The following is a 22,956-nucleotide window of genomic DNA, read 5'->3' as shown; positions in this document are numbered from 1 at the left end:
AGACAAGGAAAGGTGTATTGTGTAAAGCACTTGGAAGAGCTTACCTGAAATACTGCACACAACCTAGTCACCTGCTTTACAGAGATTAACTGGAACTGGAGCAAGTAGAGGAGAAGGACTACTAGGAAGATCAAAGCAATGGAAAGCCTGCTTTATGAAATGAGATTAAAACAAGCTTGATTTGTTTAGTCTACTCTAACAAAAGCTAAGAGAGGATAGGATTGCTGACGAACTGTGTTAAAAGGCTGAGAGGGAAAGAAAAAAGGACCATTTAAAAAAGAATTTGGCACAAAACCAACAGAACTTGAGCTGGCCATGAATAAACTAAGTTTGGATTAGAAGATACTTTTGTTTGTTTATTTTCATGTTTGTTTACTTTTAAAGCGCACTGTAGTAGCTCATTATTTTTGACTCTCCAGTCAGTGAAAATGGCTCACCAGCAACACTGTAAAGCAATCATGCTCTGAAACAGCCATCCTCTGGGAATAAACCACACAACTGTTGTTAAAACAGAGGACAGCATGACTGAAAAAAGAATTACCTGATGTGAAAGGCGCAACAGGGAGGGCAGGACTCAGTAGCCCAGTGATTCCTCCCTGTTCTCAAGCCTTGCAATGGATGAGTTGGTAGATATGATTAAATCTATCATGATTAAACAATTAAATAACTTTTTTTTTTTTTTTTGACAGAAAGAACCATGGGATATTAATTAGGTTAGGTACACAATAGTCTAAAATCTTTGCATTTTTCCTCCTGAAACTTAAAAAAACTCCAAGTGGGACTTCTTAACAACAGAAGTAAATCACAAAACCACCAGTTAAAGCCAACCACCTTAGACATACAAAAATGATACATAATTTCCTTCTGAAGAGGAAAGACATCCTGACAAATGAGTCCTTTGAACTTACTGTGCAAAACGAGTGATTAGCAATAGCCGGAAAACCTCAAATCAACTTTAACATTTTTGAGGAGAACAACCCCACTAAAAGTAATTCCTCCTTAAAAAAAAACACTGCATTGCAAGATATCCAAGTAGCAAACAACCTAAAGGTTACTTTGACACCATACATAAACCCTTCCGTTTTAAAGGAAAACAACTATTTATAAATAAAGCTCAATTTCAACAGCAAAGCAAACACCATTCCAACCAGAGGACACTTCAGTAGATGACAATTCCTGACAGGAATTTTTTTGATTTATACCTCAAAAAGTTACAAAATGAGTTTATATGACAGAAAACTTCCCCCAGAGCATAAAAAAAAGGTTACAATTGCTCAGGCACTGACCTGCTGTCAGTCCTCAGGGTGCTGGGTGCTGCCTGGCACTCAGCTCCTCGAAGCCTCGGGTGAACTGCAGGGAGCGGTGGGAACCAGCGGGAACCGGCTGGAACCGGGTCTGGGTCTGCACTCGCTCCTCACTGCCCCTCCTCAGGGAGACAACAAAATGGCTCCTGTCCTCTCAGGCACCCAAATTTTAAGCTAAGGACCCCTACAACCTGCCGGCAGCCATCCCGGCTCTCTTCAAGAGGAGCCTGGTGTGACAATGGTTGATTGCTCCCAGGTGAGCAAGTGGAGCCCAGGGTTTTCTCTCAATTTGCCAATTAATGTTATTTTGTGCAGCTGTGTGTTTGTGGGGGGGGGATGCTGGCAGCCTGGCATCCCTGAGGTGGGGATGCAGCCTGGGAGATGTCTGCAATGGCTGCACACAGGTGTTTTACATCTCAGGATAATTTTCCTCTCAGGAGTGACCTGGGAGGTGGGTGGGGGTCACACCAATCTTCCTTCTCTCCAGCAGCCATGTCTGACTCTACCTTTTAGCCCTGAGGAGATGAGGCAGCGGCTCCTCCTGAGGGAAGGCGCCAAGGAACCTTCCAGAACCCCTGGTGGGATGTGGAGCTGCAGGCTCTGGTGGAGAAAACCCAAGTGGCCACACCAACCCCAGTGGTGTGCCCATGCAGCCCACCTTGGACTACACATGTGGCTGTAGGAGCCATTTCTGCTTTGCTCTGGCGGCCAACCCCTCTGGGGGCAGCCATTTTATGTAGTGAATAAGGTGCTACAGACATGGCAGTCTTGAGGTAAAACTCCAGGTTTGAACAGCTCAACAGGGTTGAGGAACCCTGTGTTTACCTGGGTGAAGGAAGAGTGCTGTGGATTGTACCCGTGCATATAAAGGAGATTCAGCCAGGCTGTAGTAATTACTCTTTTTCCCAGGCAGTTTTTACCTTGAATACTATGAAGCTGACGTTCAACACTGAGCTTGTGCAAGCAGAGTGTCACAACTATGGGTTACACCACTAAATACATCTCTGTTTCATACACCACTAAATACATCTCTGTTTCATTGCAACACTGAATGTAATTGGTAGGGTTAATGATATGTATTTAAAGAACAAAAACATAGCTGAGATAGAGGAATTATCTTGTTCACTGATCCTGTTTCAGAAATCTAAAATGATCTCCCCAGCAAGAAAACAAATTGGTTTGGGGCTCATGTGCTTCTGAAAAATATTATTACCAAATGTTTGTGTAACAAGTGGTATTTACAGTCTGCTGTGATGTCAAACAAGGATGTGGGCTCCTGCTCACACCATGTAAACTGTAAATGTGATCATGGTACTGACCTCTTCATTCCAGACTGCTGGGGAAAACACCGTGACTGGAGATGCAGTGGAGCAGGAAAAAAAAAGGAGATCTTCATGGGGTCTTCAGGAGTTGCTCTCTGATAAGAACACAGCTGAGGCAAGTCCTTGTTAAACATACCTGAACAGCCACTACCACACAATTTCTTATGGACTAGAAAGTAGCCATTTAGTGGTGGTAACTTTTAGGTGCAATTGAATATAACAGATACACTTATTTATTCAGAGAAGGATGCTAATAAGGCCACCTAGCCTGGACTTAAATTCTTAAACCCTATTATTAGAAAAGAATAGGAAAGTGAAGGTACAGAAACTACACAAAGTAGAAAATGAACAATTTTTACTACATATTAAGAGTTCCTACTGATACTTTAAATCATGAGCAGCAGCTTCAAGCTGTACACTTTCATTAATCTTGTGTCTTCCTTGAAATGTACAGCTTGCTATTTTACTCTTCTAAAAAAGTAGCTACAGCTACAATCAGTAACAGAGATAAATGATAGAAATGCAACAGTGGAAGTTCTGGGGCTTGGACATTAATGTTTTATTAAGGCTTTGAGCCAGCACTCGTGACAGAACTAGGCAAACACAGGTGACAAACACAACTACTTAGACCATGTGAAGAAAGGAAAGTTGTGGTTAAAAGGTCTAGTGTGGCTTTTTTTTTTTTTTTTGCTGAACTATAAAAAAATTTTATTACTTTTTTTCCCCCAAAGAAAAGCAACTTACCTTTCTTCTCCTGCACTTATATGTAAAAGCTGGTGGAATATTGTCATGCTCAAAACCTCTCCTTTTTAACTATTCAGCAAGTGAGAAAAAGGCTTTCCTTCTCTCAGTAATGCTCATTAGTTTGCTAATGACATTAAACACAAAATATGAAGGATATGCAGTTCCTAAAACCTCCACAGGATCAAGAAATAGTAGGTTAATAAGGGGGGGACACACGACTTATAAGATCTATGCTTATTCTGTGAACAAATGTGATATTTTCAGATCTGTCAGCTGCATTTGGTAACAGAGATACAGATTTCCTGTAAATGCAAGCAGGAATAGACCAACAATTTATCTACATACAGAGTTGTGCTGATTTTACTAAAGGCTTGACTGCACACAGAATTATTCAAGAATAAAAGCAGCATTCTTCCTGAACAACTTCTTGTGCAGACATGCTTGTTGTAGAATACAAAGTATAATAAGATAATCATGTTATGTGATAAGCTTCTATATGTAGAACATTTTTGTAGCACTGTTACCATTAAATTCATACTCTGCCTGAAATAATTTTCAAGTACAGTAATATCTGACACTTGATTTTTTTTAAAGAAACTCTTCATTCAAAATCCTAGGAATCCATTCAAGGATTTTTAATTTTTTTTTTTCTGTTGGAACTAATTTGTCTTAGCCTGACTGAGAGCAGATACATGAAATCACTGCAGATTTCCTCTGCTTTCCTTATGCATTTCCTGTAATCCAGAGTCTTACCTGAGCTCAAGCCTCTGCAATCTGGATTTATGTGTGGCTTGAACTCACATCCTCTCATTCTGGAATCATAGTGACTTGATACTCTTCCAGTGTCAGTTCCACAGTTCCCTAAGGTGAGGATTTCTGGCCCTTCTGTTTACTTATTCCCACATTCCTTCTTTCTGTAAAACACTGGATCTTCCATCTGTCTGTGTATCAGCAGCCTCTGGTCAGATGGAGAATCACATGTGAGTTCTGATCCCTCCTGGTGTGAAGAGAGCAGAAAGGGTTTTTTTGGGAGGGACATCTGCATTTGTGCTCTCTATGAAACCTGTGGAAAAAACAGCAAAAGAAGGGATAGAATAAAATGCTTTTGGCTTGAGAGAACTTGAGGATTTGAGTATCAAATCCTGCATAATAAAGAGAACAAAGCAGTTCTAAAATTTACCTATTTCCTTCCTCTGTTGAAAGGACAAAGAATGTCCTACCTCCTCCTATCTCACCCCTCAATCAGCACGGAGATTACAGTCTCACAAGCAAAGTATTTAACAGCACAGTGTGAGTTTTAGAACATAAAAGGAATGGTCTGAGACAGAACTAGGGAATAATAGGTTGCAGAGGGACACAGAAGAACAAGAGGAGGTCATAAGATTCAGAATACTGAGCAAAGGGAAAGGTCTGGGACCCAGTAGCAAGGATTTGCTCAAAGAGATAGAGAAGAAGCCACCAAGAGCTTTAGTCAGTGAGAATTTGTTATCTTTACTGTTTTTCTAGACCAATTGCTCTTTGTATTGGAGGATTTTCCAGACTGTGAGTCACAGAGTCATTGTTTATGGTGTATGACACTATGGAATGCCTTAACTTCATGAGGGGAGAAGGCAGGCTACTTCCTGGGCACCACTCTTCTTCTGGCATAAGCTCTAGCCCACCTAGTGAAAGTGGGGCCAGATGGCTTCAAAGTGAGGTAAATGTTTTTAAAATCAGCTCATTATTTCTAGCAATACTTTAACTGATTTCTAAACAAACAAACAAACAAAAAAAAAAAAAAAAAAAAAAAAAGGGAAAAAAAAATCAAAGCTGGAATTATAAGAGATACAGTTGAATACATCTTCATGGACTAAATAACTTTTTTCTTACCACTACACTGTTAAATAGAGTATTAGCTTTATGGCACAGTCTATGCTGTGTCACAGTGGATTTAATTAAAGATTACTTAAGAAGTTCCTTAGTCACAACCATCTTTTCAGGAGGGAAAAATGCAGACATTGTAGTTAGTAAAATATAGGCATAATTTTAATGTTTATTAGTAATTGTTAAGGCTTGAGAAATTTTTTAAGTAGAAAACACTCGAGACAGCTGCAGATTCTGCAGAGGTCAAGCATGGCCTGTTCTGGAGAGTCCCCTAGAACTAATCTGCTAAGCAGACAGCAGCAATGGAAAATCCTTTTAGTATAGGTGCTGTCCAGCTATAGAATTGCAAAACCTGAGGTCTAGGGATTAGCATCATTTTAGGAATGATGGAGGGAAGCCTGCATCCACGGCTGTGCTAAGCTGAAAAAGTAGTAATGTGTCAGCCTTTTAGTCTGATCCTCTTGTGCAATAGTCAGGCCTGACAGTTTTTTGGTTTGGGTGTCTTAAATCTCCAGTAATTACTGTCTGAGAGTTAGAAAACTGGCCTGAAACACCTCTTGAACAAGTGAACGATCAGAGGTGAAATAAAGACATATTAAATGTGTAAAATCAACTTGTGGCCTTGGAAGCTGCTTAGTGTAGAAGGAAAGGCTTCCTTAAGTGAAAGGAAAGGCTTCTTTCAGTCTTTCCAATAATAAAAACCACTTGTTCTTTCCTTGCTTTGAGAGGAATTTATACCTTAGACAGGTCTGAGACAAATATCCAGATTACTGGAGAGCAGATGGGGAATCACCAGGGCAGGTTTTCTGGGGTGACCTATGGCAAGAAATGCATAAAGAGTTGTAATGCAGATTGAATCTGAACCTCTCATCCAGTGAGAAAACAGGGATGAAACTGCAGCCCCTTTGTTCTCTGTTGCTGAGCCAGAGATGAGGGAGTAAAACTGATGGCAGGTGGAGGATTATTTTACTCTCTCACCACTCTGAAATCCTGAACCCTGCTTTAACTTCCACAGCTACCTTTGGACAGTCCTTCACCCTCACAGCCCTGAGAAACAAGTCCATGAACTTGTGCAGCAAACATCCATTCCTGGTTCTCCCTAATTCCCCTGCAACCACTCAGCTCTTCACTACTGCTACCAGTGAGGCTGTGTTGCTTGATATTAATATTTAACACACACCTTTTCAATTTTGTTATTTACTGCTGGCAGAAGACATTTTTGTAATGTTTTTCATTACATTTCAATACCCTTTTATTATTATTATTTTAATAAATTTGGTTTATTGTAAAATAGGCTAAGGTGTAAGTGGTCAGAAAAAATGGAAGGGTCATGAAGTTACAACAGAAAACTTTCATAATGTTAAAACTATTTCATAATGTTAGAAACCCCCCTAGTGAGTAAACAGAATGCTACAGCAGCACACTCCATTCCTGCATTACTCCTTCCCACAGGTTACCACCCATTGTGGAGATGGGGTACACATTCCCAAAAGGATTACACATCCTTTTTTTTCCAGTGGTGGCAGATGCTTTCTTCTTGCTGGCACTGGGCCTTGAGCCTTTTCTCAGTTGTAATTTTCACTCTGCATTTAATTTTCAGCTGTACAGATGCAGCCCATCAAAATAACATAAAAATCACTGCACACTTCACCATCCTAGCAGCATCACCAGTTTTCCTCCAAAGTTTGGAGTTTTCCTCCAAAGTTCTGCAGCTGTGTGGTTCAGCTTTCTTCTGTATGCTCTCAAGTAGACTTGATTCTGTAAAACAATGGCAAGACACACTGTTACTCAGAAAGTCTCACCTCATCCATAAAAATTAAATAGATAAATTAGAAAGTTAGCCTGAGGACACTGTGTCTTCAAGCTGAATGGTACTCAGGGCTTTTGCAGTCAAATAAGACACATATAATAATTAAAAGACACATTATAAGTATCACATATACAAGAACTATTAAGGGAGCTAATGGACTTCAGAACGCTGGGACAGTCTCAGAGTTACTGTTTCAGTCATGTTAAAATCAGTCTCAGTTTGTGGCTATATCACATTATCAGCTGCTTCACAAACTTCACTGCCACAGTGCTAATGTTTGCTTTTTAACACCAAAGGGGTTAGTTAAGCACAGCAGACAACCAGATTCTGCATAGCAAAAAAGTGATTTTATATATATATATATTGATATGAGGATATATATAAAGCTTTTAAAGAAATAAATTAGTTATGAATATGAGTTCCATGAATTGCATACTGGAACAACATTTTCCTATTGAAAATCTTCTTCAACTAAGATTGAGATCTGGTTTGGTCAGTAAAACCTAGGTTAATTCAAAAGAAAATTCTATCATAAAATCCCTTAAAAATGGAAGATTTTTATACTAATAACTCCTAATAAAGGCTGCATTCTCTTAGGACAAATAACTGGCACAGGAATAGTGTGGCCCTTGGGCCAAACTGGAGACTGGGCTCAGGCAGGGACTGTGGGCAGGGTTTGGGGAGACCCTGGTGAGGGTGTTTAAGGTCTATGAGAGCCCTGAGGGCTGTGATAACCACAGAGCAGAGTACTGTGACCAATTCCTGCCCTGGGGGCCCTTCAAAACTCATTAGGTGTTGAGAACTTTTACCTTCTGCTGTTTGAAGACTTGCTAGAGATCAGTCATTCCAGAGCTGTCATGCTCTCTGGAAAAAAGGGTTAGAATACAGTTTCATCAGTCCTCTGTATTATTTAAATCTGACAAACTCGTTTTGTTGGTAAAAAAAAGAAGTGGAAAATGCAAACTGCTACTCTGTAGAGATGTTCTGAGTATGTTCAGAACTCTAAATTTAAGAAAATCATCCCAGGGGGATCTCTTCAGTTAAGTTGCACTTCAACAAAAGAAAATGCTTAGTCTTAATTTGCAATCTGAAACTTTTTATTCTTTTCATATAGGACAAACTTACTGACTGACATGCATGGGCAATTATCTGAAGATAACAATTAGTGCAGAAGTGTGTGAATTTTATGCTATTTAAAGAGTCTCAGTTTGGGCCCATCCTCAAGGTTATTCACTAAAGGAAAATGAGAGTAGATAACAGAACAGGCTTTCTGCTTACAGTGATTTTTTTACACAGTTAATATTGGTTTATTTTGGGTAAATAAACATGAATTGAGAAATCTAAGGCTAGGTAGAGGTCAGGTTTTGTCATTTAGGGTCTGTTCCTGAAAGACCTTGTCTGTCAAATGGTACCTTATACAGAGAGCACAAAAATTAAAGTTTTAGTCAATTCAATCTGTTTAAATGACATCATGGGTGATAAGCTCAAATTGTTTCAGAAAGTGTTATCCTGGTGTTCAAGGACCTTGTACTTGGGCAGTCAGCCAGAATCTATCACCATGGACTCACAACAATCAAGGCCTTGAGAAGTTTTATGTCTAAAGAAAACTAGTTAGTCACAATTAATGGTTAAAGACTTCAAAACATCTTTTTGTTGGTATGACACTGATTCAAAAGATGAAAGGACCAAGCAAATCTTTTCAATAGTTTTCTGTTCTTTTCTCCAAATCTTCTGAGTAGAAGGAATGACAAAAAAAAAAAAAAAAAAAAAAAAAAAAAATCCAACCACAAATCCTGCTAGAACACATAATAGTTAACTAGTAGCCAATAGTTTAGAGTTACTCTGACATTAGCAATTGGTAGATTTCCTCTAAAACAGAAAGAAACTTTCAATAGATTTTACAGTTTCAGGCTAGAGCCTTTTCTTTAATTGGATGTTGCCATTTAATTTTGAATGAAAATAGTTTTTCTTTTATAGAATTCTGCTACATGCCAGCTTTGACATGGAAAGCAAGCAACATAATGCTCATATGGCACATTTAGAGCCACACTCTGTTGTGGCTTTGCACTTCAGAGACCCAAAATTCTACAAAATTTGTTCATTAGAAGTCTTGACTACGGCAGTCTCTGGGTTAGAGGTAATGCAATAATTCAAGGAGGCACAATTGCTTTTTGCAAAACCTATTCTTGAACTCTGTGAAGGGAGAAAATAACAAATTGTCTGCCCCAATTTCTGTCCATTTGCTTTAGCTAGCTCAATCAAATGTAGCTGCACTTCATGGAGGAGCTCCTCAATGAAATTCTGTGTCCCTGATACTACAGAAAATGTAGAGATTTTTTTAATCCTGAAATCTAACAAGATATCTTTTAGGAATCTTTCTTCAGAAAACATAGGGTTCTGATGCCTAAAGCTGCTCAGAACTCACTGCTCTAAGTGCCACTCAGCAACCTCTAAATATCATAACAAGGCTCACGACAGGAAGAACTTAAATTCATGCATGCACTCTGCTTTCTAGATTTTCTTCCCTTGCAACTTTGACCCTCCCCAGCAGTCATTCAGGTGCTTTCTAGAACAGCTAAGGATTTAGGGTGTGCTGATTCCCTACGAATGTCTTAAAGAAAATTTGTTCCCAGTAACTGCCTGTCCAACTCTGCTGACATCAGCGACTTCATGAAAGAACATAAATACCACAGTTTTCTTCAGACCCAAGAGCTCCAGCTATGGAAATGACCTGGGCTCTGTAATTAAGATCTTGAAATGCAGTAGGTGCAATGTCTGCAGACCTTGCCTTAGATTTAAGAATATTCTATTTAAAAGGATAAGTCCAAAGCCAGACAAAAAGTATGTTCTCCTGCTTGAGTTTCAACACCAATCTGTAAAATTATTTGACCTAAATTTGTCCAAGATCCTTCCACTGTAGACCATTTTTTTTTTTTAATTACTATTTTCATATGAGCTTGCCTCCTCTATCAGTGAATAGATCTGCAGCTAAACCACTACTCCTGTTGCAAAATACTGCTGAGGCTTTCCCCTCTTCCACTGAGAGAGTCCACTTCTGTCCTTTAATTGCATCCATCCAAACAATTTTAAGCCCTTCTTTTGCATCTTTCTGTGCTATTTCAATAATTGCTATACACAAAGGCCCCTGCAGACAAGATTGATGAAGCATCTTCCAGCAGCCATCAGCTTTCTGAACATATAAATTGTTTAGTCAGGGTTCAGTCACTAAGATCAAATAAGTCTCTCACTCCTATCATGGTAGCATTACATAGTGCCACCATTTTCAGAAAAAAACAACCTCAAAGCATCAGCTAGAATTAATTAGTTATATTGAAACAGATTCCCCAAACACCACAGAGTTTTAAGGAATGGTAAAGGGCAAATTGGGGACTGCTTGTAAGGGAACTAAAAAATTATATATCCTTAGTACTTTTGTCCTTGTTAATATGAATAGTGGTTGCTAAAATCCATGGAGATGACTTCAGCTATTCAGGTTAAAGGTCCCTCTTTCCACAAAACTACCATTAGTCCATCAACCTGGCTGATAGCCTCTCCACCTCACAGTGCTGGGAAGGGATTTTCTCCTGTGCATAAATTACATTAAATTAACCATCACTGGCAGGTGGGTGGTGAAATTACATATTTTTAGTGAAGCCAACAGTTGGGATTTTCAAGGACATTCTTCTTTTAATTTCAACAGGAATATTGGGGAAAGAATGTGCACCCTGAAAAATTCTACCTTTGCATTTTCTTTCTGGCTGGAAACCAAAGTGCTGTCAAAAGGTGCAGCTCATCAAGAAAAGAAGGCTCTGTTTTGTTTAATTTCAAAATTATAAAACATAAAACTCTGAAACTGGGGTAATAATATTTCAGCCAGCCCAAGCAGGGATGAAATCTATTACCAAATGTTATCTGAATCGATGAAGATTCAAAGTGTGGTTTCCCTTTCTTGCCTTTTTTTTTTCTTTCTTTTTTTGCCTCAGCAGCTACATTTTTTGGTGAAAAAATAAACTTGTTTGTGCATTTATTTTCTAAGATATGTTTTCACTAATTCACGGCTGAAGTTATTTGGAAAACAGGAGAAAACATTTTTCAGTGTTTTCATTTGATTAGCTGAAATGTTGCATTTCAACATGTGAAACATTTTTGTTAACTTTACCAATGTCAACAGGGACTGGCTCTGCAAAAATTCAAAGGTGCTGAATCTATGCCCCCCAGCCACAACAGACTGGAAAACTAAATCAACTTGGCAAATTTGTCCCCAAACCACCAGACAGAACTGAGCTGCAAGCATTGGATTTCTCCCCTTTCCAAATCCACAGCATAAACTCTCCTGAAAGAATCCACTTTCCAGAACGTTTCATTCATCAGTCATTAAAACAAACAAACAAAACTCAGGCTTTTCAAAATGCCTCAGGTTGAGTGACCAAAATAACCAAGTCATGAACCATTTGTAAGAAGTCTTGACCATGGGCATTGCTGCAACACATCTGGAAGTCCTTGGGTACTCCAGGCCTGACCCAGAATATCATTCAAGTGCATATATAAGACTATAAATGAGTATAGGTCCTCCTGGGGTTCCCACTTCATCTGCCAACTGGAAGATTTTGAGGTGAGGAGTGGAGTTTCATGAGGTAAAAGCTAAGAGAAAAGTTCACAAACCCACTAGGAAGTTCCCATTTGACCATATTATAACCTGGCAGAATTCACACATAAAGTACCTTGAGTGGTTTTTCCATGAAGTTTACAGGGAACCAACTTGGGGGGCTTAAAAATAAAAAAAAAAAAAACACAAAAAAAAAAAAAGGAAGTAGAAAGAGCTAAAAGAAAATCCATTCCACAATAAAACATGCAACTTAAGCTAATAATTTGAGCCTGCTCTTCAAGCTTATAAAACCTTCCATTAAAATTAAGCCCATGAACCAAGACTTAATCAACTGTAGTTATCAACTTCAGCCAGTGGTAAGCCACAAGCTCTGAAAGGCCCCATTTGACTGATTACATTTTTTTTTCATTTGTACAATAAAAGCCACAAGATCACTTTATGTGAAATGTGAAAAAATTATTGCAACAAAAATCACCCTGGCTCTCAAGCTGAGAGCTTGACCCTGGTCTTCCTCTCACTGGGGCTGCAAGGATGGTCTCAGATACCTCTGATTTACATGGTGTGAGAGCTCAGCATGCCCTTTGGTACACACAATTTTAGCACAGAGCAATCTCTGATGGTTCATGACCACCCTCCAACTCTCCCTTTCTTCCTTTATTGCTGGGTTTATAATGAAAACATTGACACAGCCTTAACTCTGGCAACATTAGCATTTGCTGTTAGAATTAACAGATTCTTTTTTTTTTTTTCTTTGTGGTTTACATGCATGTCAAGTGCAGTAGTTACAGAAGGGATAGCTTGTAACATACACTATCCCTAAAAAAAACCCACCAACCCACCAAATGCATTATTTTCAGACTATATCTCTGATAAATTTTATTTAAATGTAAAAGGTAATAGGCAGAAAATGTAGTTTGCTTCCAAGTTTCCTTTATGGTTGTTTGACTGTCACTTTTCTGCAGATTTATGATAATCATTCTTGCAACAAAAACGTTTACTTCATTGTCTAAATAATAAGGTAATTTGTTACAGCTAATTACTCAAGTGCTTCCTTAATCTCAATTAAAAGATGCAGGCTGATTTTCTACATTTCTGCAGCAGTATGTTCCAGAATATCTCGTTAATGTATTCCCAATCACATATTTGTTAAGGAATGCATGGTCCATGCAAAACTGAAATGCTAAAATACATAGCTGCAATCTTAAACAATGATTTATTGTGACATGGGATGTGGGACATTTCCACAGCTTTTGTGATTGCAGTAATGAAGCTGTAAACCAAATAGCATGAAATGAAGCAAGGCCTTACAATTTAATCAGCTCGTAAACAGATCTACTGCATCAAGCAAATGACATTATTATCCATCCGAAGTAAATCATGCTAATCTCAGGAGATAAAATCAACATCATTAATGGTCACATGTCATATTCATCAACACTAAACCATCCCTTTTGACAGATTAATCCTAACTACAGCTCCCACGATGTATGGTAATAGGGCTTGCAGCATACATTTCATTCAGCAGTAAGGCTAACCAGCACTCTTAGTCTGCTATTACAAATAATTTTTTTATTGATTTACATATTTTAAAATGCATTTAAGGTGAGGTACCATTAAAAATCCTGCCACTAGCACATATTTCTTCCTCACATTCTCACCCTGCATTAATAGAAACTAGAAACTAAACACTGTGTGCCATATAAATACTTTCTTTAACACGCTATTAGTGGTAATTAAAGATTTCTCTCTGTGTTTTTCATTCACCAAGGAAAATATGGGCCTTTTTTATAGGGTTTAAAGAATTACTGATAGCATTATTGCAATATCTCACTTGTAGTGCAGCAGCGCATAGTACCCCTGCTCATGGATCAGGGCTCCACTGAGCTAAGTAGGATCCTGAAGACTTTATTACCTGTTATCCCATAACAGATACAACACAAAACTCAAAGTTCCATTCCTGATATTCACCCTTCAGTGCAGTCTTCTGTGTCCTGCAGAACTGCTGCTGTGTTTCTGCTCAGGCTCCAGCTCCTGCCTAGTGCCAGTTTGCTCCCAACACAAAATATATTTATTTATCACGGAACTGACCCTGTATGAATGCTTTTGAGAAGTGTCCACTATTCAAAGTGTCACTCTCCTTGAACAGGCAGTGAATTATATTGACAGGCACATTATCAAGGGCTGCTGACTGACAGAATGAATGACTGCAGCTACATGCTGCATTGCCAGGCATTGACTGAGTGGGTGCAAAAATTATCTACATCCTTTGTACATCTAAAGGACTCTGAACTAAGCCTAGAACAGAAGATATATGCAAGTGATTTACTAGGGCTGCATTTATCAGCTTAGTACAAACATCTCAACTATTACCCAAACTACTTCACTAATGGAGTAATTCATTAATGGTTTATTCTCTCTCACTGAGCTATTTTTTAGCATTCCTTTTATGAAATTATTAATGTCATGTTATTTAATATGTGTTTATATTTCACCCAGGGAATGTTTGGGGTAATAATTTTAAAAGCAACCACTGCCTCCTGCATTTGTTTTGAAGCCAGTGTGGGTTAAGAAGCATCTGAGTAGTCTGTGAGGGCAAAGCAAAAGCAATATTAGAGACTGCCTGTGGCTGCTGTGTAGCAGCCCCTAGGTTTGGTTAAGAGAGAAGGCAGAATACTTCCTGGACTGTGCTGGGACTTTAGAAAAACACTAAACTAACCACAAAAGCATTTCATTTATTTGCCAGAATAATTTATTAGCCAGACTTATTCTTGACTGATGGCAGCTTGAAGGAGCAGCTCACAGAGATCTACTTTTTTGTAAAAATCACACCTATTGACTAGAATAAAAAAATGCTAATAAAATGTTTCAGTAAGTCCATTAACTTCAAAACCTCAAAGTCCCAATGTCAATTTTACTGGAATCCACTGACCTTTGAAGTGCTTTTAAAGATTTTATGACTTAGATTGTCACATTACCAAGAATCCTTCAGAATCTGTGTTTTTCTGTCTATGGTGTGTTTTTAATGCTGGGGTTGTGAAGACTCTCCCTTTTCTACCACTGTTCTTTTAATTCTCAGTACTCCCATACTTTAAGCCCTCCCTAACAAGTTACTTAATCTTTGATAGGCTGCAGACATCTGTGGAGCTCATCAGTGATGGTGCTTAGAGAACTAAAAGAATCACTTTTAGTGAGGAGAGAGAACAAAAGCCCTCATCTTTCTCCCCAAATTTTGTGCTGCTGCATAATGTCTTAGTGAGATCATTGAACCAGTTCTTCTCCAAACTTGTGTCCTGGTAGCTTCTATGTCTGCTCTTATAAGGGCTGACCTGCCAAGATGAAAAGAATCTGTCCTTGAGAGGGTATGGGTTAGGTCTGAGAAAGAAACAAGCCTGTTTCTCCAGCCATACAAGCAAAACTGGCAACAAGGACTCTTGGTGGTGTAAGTGCAGATAAATGAGAAGTTTGGTGAGAACAGCTCTGGTGGAATGAAGTAAAGGGAACAAAAAATAGCTTCTGATACAGCTGTGACACCAAAGTTTTCCCATGTAGACCAAGTCCTAGTAAGAAATTGCCCTTGAGCAAAAATATTTACGATCTGAAAAGACAAAGGATGGTTTGTCTCACTTTTACCTGCAAGAAATGAAGGAACAGAAACACACAGTGTGCAAAAGACAGCAGGAGTGCCCCTAACAGCTTCTGTAACATCAATAATACAGTGGAAAAAACAGTGGAATATGCTTCAAATGTGTATTCAGTGGCATGGCAGCATAAGTTCATAAAGGTACCAAGGCAACAGAGACCTTATGAACACTGCAAAAAACCTGACAGCTGAGTTTCCTTTTGGCCTTTGGCATGTACAGGATAGTAGGTTTGGGCACCTATGCAGTGACAAATTGGATGACTGCTTGGTGATCCATATCACTCCTTTGAACCAGCTTTTCCTGATGAACAATCTACACTGCCACTTTTTGGGTCATGTAGAAAACCCTACAGTCAGAGCTGACACCTCCATTTCCATCCCAGCTGACTCTAAAGCTTCTAATGTAGAGAGACAAAAGTTTATCATGCATAGTGACAAGGGGAGAGCAGTACCAGATCTGCAAACTTTAATCTAAGGAAATAAGAAAACACTTTTTTAAAATACTGACTGTATATATGCATCCAAAATACACATCAGTGAGCAAAATGAGCTTATTTCCTTTTCTCATCTGCAAACTTAACAGAGCCATAAGCATGGACATACAGCCTCTCAGCTTTATCATGTCAAAAAAGAGGGGAATCCAGGAGGAGAAAATACAGCCTTTGTTAGATTTCCATTATAAAGAAATATAAAAATACACAAAAATTTGTTATTGCACTCTTGGCTTTACAGTTTCCTTTCAAAGTTTTATTCCTCCTACAAAGTAGTCAGAGATTGAAGATGCAATCCCAGGGGCCCTGGCAGTTAATTTAAGGTGCACTGAAGACAACACAAGCTAGAATGAAATACTCACTTTCTCTAGACTTAGCCAACCTTTGCCATAAGATGAATCAATTAATTTTCAATCTTTATTTCAGAAAAATCGCCTAGAAAAGGCCTTCCTATGCTCCTTTGTTCTCTTCCTTTGGAATGCCATTTTTTTCAGCCAGAGGAAAAAACCCAAAGCAGTTTATTATTGCATCTTCATACATACAGAAGATGATGAAAGGCCATATCTGGTGGCCCATTTCTTAGCTGTTGACAGCAGAGCTGGAAAACACTGGGAACACTTTTTTTTTTTTTAATACTGTTTGGCTTACAGAAGGGTTTTGAACACAGAAACTTGAAAAGACTGATTGGCTTCAATGGATTAGCCACAGCTATCTTAAAAACACTCCCAAACTTATATGGACAATTCCCTAGCTCTGCATGTTAACCTGAAGTCCTACTCTGAAAAGCAGTCATCAAAGCAACACCTTTGTCCTCAAATGAGGCTTTTTTTGTGTGTCTAATGCACTCTCCTTTTAGTAGCTCAGTCACCTTTTGGTTCTGTGTAATACTTGGAGGGATCATGAGTACTCAGGGACTGAGATGATGACTGCATTTTGGCCTGAATCCCAGTGGGAGGATCAGATAGTAAATGGCCTTTCTGAATCAAGGGAGGGTGGCTGCTGGGAAGGGAAGGGCAGGGCAGTCCTTTGATCCAGTTTATTTTTGCACGGGAACAACCATAATATTCCTGGTGACCAGAATCACTTCCTCCCAGCTTCACCTGCAGGAGGTAATGCAGTGCCAAGGGTTTGTCAGTCCTACAGCCAGTCCCAGGAGCTAGGCAAACACAGAAGTGATGATTTATTGAGTGACATCTGAGCTCTTGCAAGTCCTTAGGAAACACTGGCTGAGCCACCAGAGCTAATTCTTCATCAAGTTCCTGAGGCAGCACAACTCCTCTGTATCCTTTCCCATCCCCTGCCAAGGAGGAGGCATTGCACCTCTCTGGGACCAACCAGCCTAGGAACCAGCCAGGAACATTCTCCTTGAAGATATTTGTGCATTTCACTTCAGTTGGGATATAAAGCAGTGCTGCTCTTGTAATGGAAATGCTTCTCAAAATGGAAAACATTTTGACTAAAAGCTGTCAAATTGCAGCAAGCAGTGAAGTCCACAAGGTTTTTTTCAGTGTCATTTGGTAGAGGAGAAAGGAAAAAGCCTTCAAGGAGAGCATATGAGTCATGGGATTGGGTTTCCAGAGGGCTCTTAGGGATTCTTTTAGACCAAGACTTTTCTAACACTGTCAGAGCAGGGACTGTGTGAAACTCAGCAATTTTGACCGTCATGCTATTTTTCAGTTCCAGCTTTCATCACTTTGTGCCTTTTGGGTCTAACTTTGCCTCCACTTAAGTGGTTGTCAGTGTAGAATAAATCACATGAAGAATTCTTAGGGCCATGCTCTTTGCCCAGCCCACAAGACAGAGGAAGAAGCTAAATCCTCAGAAATAAAGGGGTATACTCTTCTCCTCTGTATGGCTATTAAAATCCTGGAGCACCAACTGATAAGCTGAAGATGAAAAATAGTTGTTTTCTTTGGCATGTTCTCCATTTAGAGCTGTGAGGACTTTCTGCTGCTTTTTAGAATAGCTGGAAAAAAAATCTGCTGTGTCTTTTGAGCACAATGCATGAGTGGAAGAGGGTAAAAATGGATGTATTGCACAATGCATGAGGAGCTGCAGTACAAATTAATGGATTGTGATGGGTTCAGGGGGCAGAGGGGTGTCCAGAGCTGGACCTGGAACAGTCAAGCCTGTGATACATGGCTTTCAGTAGTGAGGCCAAGGATTCTTGAATTTCAGCCTCTGCAACTATTCCTTGCCATTCATTCTTTTTCAGATGCAAAATATTGCAGACATTCTTTCTCTAAGGGACACAAACTAAAGGACACTGACACTAGCTGACAGACTAGAAATTTAAGCACTGCTTCTTTACATTTTGGGAGATAAACTCAGGAAAAAAAAATAGTGGCCCGATCCTCACTTGGACTCTCCTGTAGGAAGCTGAAGGAAGTCTGAGGACTCTGCAGAGGAGCCAGCTTCACAGTAGGAAAAGCTTATTTTGTTATTATTAGCAGTCTGAGGTGTGCTGATTATTTTACTCCTGGTATTTTGCCATCTCTTTTAACATGCATTGCCACAAAATGACTCACGAGAAGGGGTTTTTGAATGGAGCTCAGTCATTTTGGCACAGATTCCAACTCTGATCATAGGGAAACCATTTATTTTTCCAATTACGTGGTCAAGGCACAACCCCAAGTACTGCAGAGTCTTCTCTTCCCATGTTAATGCAGCAGGAATGGCCAACTAATAAACAGAAGAAAGTAAGTGTTTGGTGAACTTTATAGTCAGGAACTATACACAAAAGTCTTCAGGCAGTCAATTCCCCTTCATTATTTGTGTGCTGCTCTTGAAGACTCTTCATGGAATCAGTTCTCAGAAATGTGTTTTGACTGCAATACTACAGATATAAAAATTATAATGCCTCTCATCAATAGTTAATGTCAGAAGTGGCATGTGACTGACCTGTCAGCTCCAGTCCTTTGTCTGGTGAGGGTTTGCCTCAGCTCTCCAGTGGAAAACAATTTGCTGTAAAGTTGAGTTAGACCTTAGTTGAACAAATCTCATTAAAGCACAAAGCTTAAACAAAAGGAGGGTTGATTGTCACCTGCACACTTGCTCTATCTCATCTATACCATGAACTCTTCTCCCTGGTGGGAATTGAGAGCGATCTCCTTCACACTTCTAAACTCCAAAACCTTGCTTTCCTCCCCTCTCTCCCCCCTGAATTCCTCTCTCCTTCTGATCATGGAAATCCTCTCAGTATCTTACCCAACACTCAAGTGTTCCAGCACATCCCAGCTCCTCACACTTGCTGCTGTTCACAGACCTGGGTCCCACACTCAGGCAGCTCTGGGCTGATCCCCAGCTCATTGAAGTCAGAAGAGATTTTGCCACAGATCACAGTGAGCACAGGATGAGCCCCATGCAGCAAATTCTCTATTGCATCCAGGTGTATTTTTAGGTAAAAGGTATTTTTCACTTAATGGCAATGACAGGGCTGCAGTATCCAATGGGTATATTCTTTCTGCCTCTGCTCTGTGCAAAAAGCTTTTTCATTTACTGTGCTTCTGGTTCAAGTGCACAAAATGAAGTGGGGTAGTTAAAACCAGGCAAGTAATGTACCTGATGATTTACCATATTTTATTTACGTTATTATATAGCTATTAGATACAATATTGTCTGCTCCTGTCACTCTCTGCAATGTGCTGGATGATTCAGGGAATAAATAAAACCCGGGGTTAGCAAATAAATGAGAGCAGAATTGGCAGCACACCAAGTCTGCTCTATTTGACTGAGAGAGAGATGTGTTACATGGCCTTTTTGTTTAAATTATGCCAAGAGCTGAGATACACCAGGTGTTGTAGAGCATGGAGTAGAGCCCTTAAAATGTTTGCAAAAACCAGATTTCTGTTTACTGGTTTGCCAGAACACAAACCCAGAAGGTTTACACTGAGAAGTTGAAAGAATGGGATTCTTTTGTTACTATCTTGCTATAATTTTTATTAAATGAAGTTGCAGAAATGTTTTCTTGTATGTACTAACAGTGCCCATCCAGTCCCTCTGTGTCTGTCTCTATGATGTACTCTGTAGCATATGCAATTATGTAAAATTATTTTAAATATCTTAAAGTTATTTCATCATTCTGGTGATTCTGAGATATCATAAGACAGATCATTAATACAGATCAAACCAGGCTATCTGGATACAACCAAACTTCCCTGAAGTTCAGTAAATGGGAGTGTGGCCTGAGATTTAATCTGCTGAGGTTTTTCTCCCCACTCACCCCCTTCCATCAGAAGTGGCTGGAGAGAGGGGTTAAAACTAGGGAGATTTTTTTGGAATGAGTAGGGGAGCACACAGCTCCAGTGCCACAGAGAGAATCATAGGATTGGCTGGGTTGGAAGGGACCTCAGAGATCATCAAGTCCAACCCTTGATCCTTCAGTAAAGAGGATTTAGCACCCATGATACTTCCACCTGCTAACTCCTGCTTATGATCACCCTGAGGACGTGTTCAGGCACTCATTGCAGAGGTGGCTGAGCCACCAGCTTCCTGCTGCTCTCCACAGCTCCCTGCAGAGTGGGGCAGATGTGGGATCCTCAGCCACCTCCCTGCAAACCAGCCAAGGCAGCTCAGCTGCCACAGGAGACTGCCTGGAGTAATCCACTTAACTTTGCACTGCTGTGGGGCCAATGGCCTTTGGCAAGGGAAGAGGTAAAAGCAGCAGGAGTTTTATCTTAAGCTAGTAAAGCAGTTTCTGCAGGGAAGGTCAAACCACAGCCTGAATCAGGTTTAAAACTTGCAGAGAGAGAGGTGAGGGGGAGAGAGAAGGGGCACGGGAGAGAGAGAAACAAGAGAGAGAAGCAGAGAGAGAGACTACTCATTCCCTCTTTAACTCTATGATCTGTTACCAGCCCTCTGAGCAAAACATATCTGTCTACCAACAAAATAAAGGCTAATGCATGTGAGGCTTCTTTAAGTTTCAGCCAGTCATTTATTTGTTTTAGAGATTTTCTTCCCTGCCTTGAAGAGAAAAAGATTACTTTTTAAAAACCAACTGCAGCAGTGGTGACATGAGTTATCCTCCAACCAAAGCACATTGTCTAGGATTCAGTTATCTCTGAGACTGTCTTTTTCTCTGTATCTTCTGGTGGTTATAACTTACAACTGCCTGGAGTGCTTTTATTGTCTGGTTCAAACATCTTGATGGACAAAACATTCCTACTGACTCTCTCTGGAACTCTCTCTCTCTCTCTAAGTCTGCCAAAACCCCAGCTTCAGTGTGCACAAAAACCACTGCAAGTGAAGTCTGCTTAATCTCACTTTGCATTTACCAAAAGGATATTTGGATAGTCCAGAAAAATGCTGAGAGATTTGTGTTGATCTAATGATAGAGACAATAGTTCTGTACTTATGTGGAAGCATGTCCTTGTGTACACTGGTTAGCCTGGCTGGGTTGGGATAAATAAAGGAGATCCCTAGGATAAATTCCTAATTCCAGCAAAGTCAGGGCTACAACTACAACTGCCTGTAGTGGAGCAAGCATTTTGTTTCTACTGTTTGGCTCTGTGGTTTCTCCATTTGCATATGTATATGTGATCAGTTCTCTGTCAGTATAAGAGACATGGAGATTACTGCTGTTCAAAGCAATACCTGCATTTTTAATATAACTTTTGTCAAAATTTTCTTGACAAGAAAGCCCAAGAATCTGCTCCTTCTCCTAATACAAGCACAAGTTTTAGAGCACAAGGTGGATTATATGTATGAAAATAAACTACTGTTTATCTCACTGCTGAAGCTCTTGAAAACAAATCTTAATGGTCTTGTGAGCAAAATAGACTCAATAGGTCTGATCTGCCAATGTGTTACTCCATCCCTGTCAGAGCAATTCCATTGATTTTTGTGCTGTTGTGGCAGTGTAAAAATGAAGCAACACAGTGTTGAATTAAACCTGTTTGAAGCCTGACTGATGGTCCTGTTCAGAAATCAGATGAACTAAGAAAAGCAAAATCTGTTGAGAGGTGATGTCTCAGCTGTGCTGTAGGGAGGATCCCACACTCTTCACCAAGAAGCTGGTTTCAATGATAAAACACATGTTCCACAGCAGAGAAATGATGGGAAATGTCAGGACTACATAAGATTTGTTTAAAAGCCCCATCACTGCCTAAAAATAGCCTCTAGATTGTGTTTTTCCTCTTTGAGACTACACTGATCCTCGATTTTGCATCTCTGTTCCTCCACAGAATAAAGTTTGCTAAGCAGGGCTTGCACCAGCAGTGAGATTTGTTGCTTTGGGACTTGGGACAAAATCTAATTTTAGTAGGCTCTGTGCTTCTGCTCCTAGTGGTGAGGCAGAATAGCAAATGAGCTGCTTAACTGTGTTACAGCCACACATTTGCACTGGTTGCAAGGTTCATTTTCAGAATTCTTGAAAGGACAAGGCCTTACTCCATTAAGCCCTCAGTTCACCCAAGTTCCTAAAAAATGGACACATTGTATATTCTAAAATTTGGTTCACCTTAGCTGCTTGGTTAGGATCATTTAAACCAAAACAAGAGTATTGCTTTGCTCTGAATAGGTGCTGCAGACCACAGTGTGCTGTGGGCTTGAGTTGTGTTACATCACTTTGAAACATAAGGCTCAAAGAGGAGAAAAACGTGTGTGATAAAATAAGACCAACATTGTTTTTGACCTAGTTTGAACAAAGGTGCAAGAAAATCAATGAGCCCCAGAGCAGCCTAAATGCTTTGTTAGCCTTTTACTACAACATTATATATTACATGCAAATAATGGCACAAATTTAATGCTACTATTCATGTCAAGTGATTTCTTTGAATCTATATTTTATATTTTACAGATCTTGAGCACTAACATTTTTCTTTTTAGTGCAAAGTTGCTCAAGGTTCACTGGAGACTCTTTTAAATTGCTGCTTTCAGAGAAATAACAATGTAAAATGACATTATGATGTATAGCACCCTTCTGAAGACTTGAACCAGTGCAGCAGCAAGCCACTAAAACCTCTGGGAATGAAGCAATCTCCAGAGCACTATTGTCCAATTGTCCTAACTGGATCATTTTTAATTAGTTACAATTAATTTCAAGTGACAGCACACTGAAATATGAAATCAGAAAGCAGAGAAAACCACACTGGAAATTATCAGTGTTAAGATAGCTTCTCTATTACCAATGAGAACTGCATCTGAATATTACCTGCCTTCATCTGTATCATTTTTCCT

General features: G+C 39.6%; 1 protein-coding gene and 1 long non-coding RNA gene across 4 annotated transcripts in view; both read right to left on the bottom strand.

Moving 5' to 3' along the window:
* The window catches only part of LRMDA (leucine rich melanocyte differentiation associated), a 597,778-nt gene extending 596,370 nt beyond the window's left edge, over positions 1-1,408 (bottom strand). The window contains exon 1 of the mRNA XM_071748288.1: positions 1,287-1,408. The gene's annotated coding sequence lies outside the window, so the exon portion shown is untranslated. The remainder of the gene's footprint in view (positions 1-1,286) is intronic.
* Positions 1,409-6,477: 5,069 nt separating this feature from the next.
* LOC139798129 (uncharacterized) overlaps positions 6,478-22,956 on the bottom strand; it is a 217,666-nt gene continuing 201,187 nt past the window's right edge. For all 3 annotated transcript variants that reach the window (XR_011726740.1, XR_011726739.1, XR_011726741.1), the window contains exons 8-9: positions 7,853-7,907; positions 6,478-6,991 (exon numbers count right to left, since the gene is read on the bottom strand). This is a non-coding gene — a long non-coding RNA (uncharacterized lncRNA). The remainder of the gene's footprint in view (positions 6,992-7,852; positions 7,908-22,956) is intronic.

The sequence above is a fragment of the Heliangelus exortis genome, chromosome 7 (assembly GCF_036169615.1).
Source record: "Heliangelus exortis chromosome 7, bHelExo1.hap1, whole genome shotgun sequence".
Lineage (NCBI taxonomy): Eukaryota > Metazoa > Chordata > Aves > Apodiformes > Trochilidae > Heliangelus > Heliangelus exortis.
The sequence above is the reverse complement of the archived record's forward strand: the minus strand, read 5'-3'. Positions and strand labels throughout refer to the sequence as shown.